This window comes from Onychostoma macrolepis, chromosome 01 (genome assembly GCF_012432095.1).
Source record: "Onychostoma macrolepis isolate SWU-2019 chromosome 01, ASM1243209v1, whole genome shotgun sequence".
NCBI lineage: Eukaryota > Metazoa > Chordata > Actinopteri > Cypriniformes > Cyprinidae > Onychostoma > Onychostoma macrolepis.
Window position 1 is genome coordinate 2,051,358 of NC_081155.1, and position 5,722 is coordinate 2,057,079.

At 35.5% G+C, this 5,722-nt stretch overlaps 1 pseudogene; it reads left to right on the forward strand.

Moving 5' to 3' along the window:
- The window catches only part of LOC131541904 (NLR family CARD domain-containing protein 3-like), a 31,150-nt pseudogene extending 29,909 nt beyond the window's left edge, over positions 1–1,241 (forward strand).
- Positions 1,242–5,722: the final 4,481 nt, after the last annotated feature.

The following is a 5,722-nucleotide window of genomic DNA, read 5'->3' on the forward strand; positions in this document are numbered from 1 at the left end:
GTGAATGTTCTGGGAACGTTCCCTGTTAGTTGGGTATACACATCTATGTCCTGACTTTTCACAAAAATGCGCGCACACACACACACACACACACACACACACTCTCTCTTGTCTAGTAACTGCTGTTGTGTTGTTCTTGATGTTTCTCTCTTCTTGTGTTCAGATGCCTGTGATCTCACACTGGATCCAAACACAGCAAACACTCGACTCATTCTGTCTGATGAAAACAGGAAGATCACACGAGTGAAAGATAGTCAGCTGTATCCTGATCATCCAGAGAGATTTGATGTTGATCGTCAGGTTCTGTGTGTTGAGAGTCTGACTGGACGCTGTTACTGGGAGACTGAATGGAGTGGACGTGTTAAAATATCAGTGTCATATAAAGGAATCAGCAGGAAAGGAGAGAGAAATGACTGTATATTTGGATACAATGACAAATCCTGGAGTCTGTACTGCTTTAATAACAGATTCACTGTCTATCACAATAATAACAGCACTGATATACCTGTTGTCCATCCATCCTCTAATAGAGCAGGAGTGTATGTGGACGTGTTGACCGGCTCTCTGTCCTTCTACAGCGTCTCTGACACACACACACTCACACACTTATACACATTCTACACCACATTCACTGAACCCCTCTGTGCTGGATTTGGGTTTTATGATGGTTCCTCGTTGTCTTTGTGTCAGATTAAACAATAGAAACACACAGACTTAGTTTTGTCAAAATCCTTTTTCTAGCATTCACATGCACACAAAGTCATCAAATCTCACATAAATACAGTTTTATTGATTCAAATAATGGTTCAGATCACTAATAGTTACTAATAGTAACGCTTGAGTAATTAGTGAGGGGTTGATGTATTTTTCACTTCAAAGCTAAAGTGCTACTAAGGAACTACTAGTGATCTGGACCATTATTTTACAGTGAAAAACACGCTAACCCCTCAGTAATTACTCACACATAAATTAATAAGCTATTTAAAGTTTTATATCTGACACATGATGTACAGTCATACATTTGTGTGAGGTACTAGTGATATTTTACCAGTAGGTCATTTGGAGTGGGATACATATTGAACTGACATAAAACAGAGTTCATAACTGTGAACTAATTCAATCATGAGCTTGTCTATGGAATGCCAATCCGGCCATATTTAGAAATAAAGAAATGTACAAAGAAATGTAAAAAAGCAAAAATAAATAAATAAATATATAAATAAATGTACAAAGAAAAGTAAAAAAGCAAAAATAAATGATTATTTATAATTTTATTTCCTTATTTATGTATTTATTCATTTTTTTCCACATTTATTTATTCATTTATTTATTTATACTTTTATTTATTTCCACTTTTATTTACTTTCACATTTATGTATTTATTTACGTATTTATTTCTTTATTTCCACATTTATATATTTCCACATTTATTTATTTATACATTTCTTTGTCCGTAGGGTAATGAGGAGAGCGTGTTTTACGTCAGGAAAAGCAATCGAGCCAGAGTAGTCGAGGGGTGAGCTTGAGGCCACAGGGACACCTTGTGGTGCCCAAACGAAGTACAAGAAGTGTAGCCTACATGACGCGCCTGTTGATAATGTGGGATGAATGACTTAGATGGGCGATATGACCAAAATCTTATATCACCGTTATTATTTCAGTTTCACGTGGGGGGTTGTTTCGGCTGGGAAGCCTATCTGTGATCGCGTGCATTTGCTGAAGCTCGCGAAAGCATGCAATCGCTCGCTTATGCGCGCTGTTTTTTTAGATTTCACTTTCAAAGCACACAAGGCATGTTTCCAATATTCGGAATAGAAGGAGGTTACTATATTGGTCGCCTTGCGCCTCTTCCCGTGTGGACAGTCACCGCATCAACTGATTATAATGAGTTCTCTTGGTGTAGACATGGCTTTAGATACGGATTAATCACACGTCTTAGGCTGGAAATATCCAGAATTAGGTCAAACAAGAGGTGCCCATGGGAACGGAGCTAGTGAAACACACACCACATGCATTGAACATACAAGCATCATGCTCATCCAAACAGCGCCCGTCGTGTGCCCTCAGTTTTTTGAGCTAACTGCATTTTTTTAATGTAACCAAAAACCAATCAGAAACATTCAGCATCAGAAACAAACCTGTAAACTAATGTCCAGGGGCATTTAAAAAAAAATATATATATATATATATATAATTCCAATCGATAAACTCAGTTAAAATAATAAAGGGCTGTTACTAGTAAAAATCCAATCAGTGTCAACAAAAGTCATCAGAGACATCATTACTGAATGCATTTACACTGCAATAAGCCTACAAATGCATAAAATGTTATGAAATTAATGTTTTAAAGTTTGAAGGCAGAAATATGTCAATCTATTAAATGATACGTTTAATGTGAAACTAAAACAGACACTAGGTGGCGCCAAGTCACTGTTTTAACGAGTGAGTTCAATCCATTCAACTGATTCCTTCAAATAGGTTTCGCTGATCACGAAAACACCACTACTGCCGGTTCAGCTGTGGATTTGTTTCTGTGATCATTATATGTAGGCCTAAGGTCACGTGTTATTTAAAGAAATAAAACATATTTTCATGATAAAATGCTCAAAAAGATGGCAGGTAGGGTAGGGGACATGTTCGGCTAACACGACTTCTTATGTTGAGAGAACAACATTTATTTATCGTGGCCATGCGTTTAATGCACGAACCTGCGTGACCATAGCAACCTTGTATATTCAGACATTGATATTATGAATAAATTAATCAAATGTTTTGGATTTAGTAAAGCGCAGAATTAAGAATTATTATATTAACCTACCTGTATTAGTGCGTGATATGTTGCAGATATATAGGCTACAGTCCACAGACAACATTTATGAACCTTGTTATAATCAATACATTTAAAAATAAGACATGTAACATGCCTAGAAAAAAAAACATTACTATCTTTCCCATCCATCCAGGTTTTTAAATCAATTTAGTGATAATTTCTTTCTTTCTTTCTTTAATTAAATTACGGGAATTTTACGGGTTCTCTGTACAAGAATTTAACAGGCTAGGCCTAGGCTATACTTTTTTTTTTGATAGCCTAGTGATTAGGTTATATGTTAATAATAATAATATATAGCCTATAATATATAGTCTAATTTCTGCACTTAAATTCAAAACAAAATGTAAAAGAATCGGCTATTTAAGCTAAAATATTAATCTCATCCCAAAGTCTTTTAAATCTATTCACGTAGGTTATTCACGCACCTGTGCTTTTTTGAACGAAAAAATAAAACCCAGGATAAATTCATAGGCTACATACAAAAGGAATAAATTTAACCCTAGATCTTGATTGGCTTGTTCAAGTGTGTTTGATTAGGGATGGAGCTGATTACTGTGGCTCTCCAGGACCGACTTTGGCCACCCCTGGTTTAATCGAATTAAAATTCTTACTGTCGTTTTACAGTGGTCAAGAGCAGTGATTTCCCCCTTTTCTTTATTAACATGACACAGAGAGCAGCAGTACTATATTAATATCCAAATAACAGATCTAATGTTACACATCAAAATTTAACACAGTTGTTTGCTTTCACTTAAGACATACCCATTTAAGCGAATACTCGACAAGACAGATATATTTTTAAATAATTCAGTGTTGCATAATTAGCTTTCCATGCACGCAGGTGAGTCAGTCAACGCCAGTAACACATTGAGATCTTTTTTGTGGCTTAGCCTATTGCATTTAAAAACTAGCTCTTCCCGCATTATTTTCTCATTTATGCATGTTCTTTTCATAAAAAGAAAATGTGCGCACATATATTGCTTTAAACTTTAAATCAGGATCACAATGCGTCATTAGACCTAAATTCCACATGCCTATTTCATATAGGCTAGCCTATTTAATTTTATTTTGGATATAGGCTATGATAATGATGATAATGTCGCTGATGATAATACTAACAGTACTACAACTCATAATAAAGAAAGGAAGAATAGCCTATTAGGCTACATATTGGTCTGCATGGTATGTGCAGTATGGGTTAATATAATAATTCTGGGCTTTATTAAATTCAAAACATTTTATTAATTTATTCATAATATCAATGTCTGAATATACAAGGTTGCTATGGTTCGTGCATTAAACTCATGGCCACGAGAAATAAATGTTGTTCTCTCAACATAAGAAGTCGTGTTCGCAGAACATGTCCCCTACCCTACCTGCCATCTTTTGAGCATTTTATCATGAAAATATGTTTTATTTCTTTAAATAACACGTGACCTTAGGCCTACATATAATGATCACAGAAACAAATCCACAGCTGAACCGCGGCAGTAGTGGTGTTTTCGTGATCAGCGAAACCTATTTGAAGGAATCAGTTGAATGGATTGAACTCACTCGTTAAAACAGTGACTTGGCGCCACCTAGTGTCTGTTTTAGTTTCACATTAAACGTATCATTTAATAGATTGACATATTGACATATTTCTGCCTTCAAACTTTAAAACATTAATTTCATAACATTTTATGCATTTGTAGGCTTATTGCAGTGTAAATGCATTCAGTAATGATGTCTCTGATGACTTTTGTTGACACTGTTTGGATTTTTACTAGTAACAGCCCTTTATTATTTTAACTTAGTTTATCGATTGGAATTATAAAATTTTTTTTTTAAATGTCCCTAGACATCAGTTTACAGGTTTGTTTCTGATGCTGAATGTTTCTGATTGGTTTTTGGTTACATTAAAAAAATGCAGTTAGCTCAAAAAACTGAGGGCACACGACGGGCGCTGTTTGGATGAGCATGATGCTTGTATGTTCAATGCATGTGGTGTGTGTTTCACTAGCTCCGTTCCCATGGGCACCTCTTGTTTGACCTAATTCTGGATATTTCCAGCCTAAGACGTGTGATTAATCCGTATCTAAAGCCATGTCTACACCAAGAGAACTCATTATAATCAGTTGATGCGGTGACTGTCCACACGGGAAGAGGCGCAAGGCGACCAATATAGTAACCTCCTTCTATTCCGAATATTGGAAACATGCCTTGTGTGCTTTGAAAGTGAAATCTAAAAAAACAGCGCGCATAAGCGAGCGATTGCATGCTTTCGCGAGCTTCAGCAAATGCACGCGATCACAGATAGGCTTCCCAGCGAAACAACCCCCACGTGAAACTGAAATAATAACGGTGATATAAGATTTTGGTCATATCGCCCATCTAAGTCATTCATCCCACATTATCAACAGGCGCGTCATGTAGGCTACACTTCTTGTACTTCGTTTGGGCACCACAAGGTGTCCCTGTGGCCTCAAGCTCACCCCTCGACTACTCTGGCTCGATTGCTTTTCCTGACGAAACACGCCTCCTCATTACCCTACGGACAAAGAAATGTATAAATAAATAAATGTGGAAATATATAAATGTGGAAATAAAGAAATAAATACGTAAATAAATACATAAATGTGAAAATAAATAAAAGTGGAAATAAATAAATGAATAAATAAATGTGGAAAAAAATGAAAAAATACATAAATAAGGAAATAAAATTATGAATAATCATTTATTTTTGCTTTTTTACTTTTCTTTGTACATTTATTTATATATTTATTTATTTATTTTTGCTTTTTTTACACTTCTTTGTACATTTATTTATTTATTTCTAAATATGGCAGGTTTGGCATTCCATACAAATCGACCTTCCTTCAGCAACTTCCCCTAAAAATGAGTTGGGAGGAG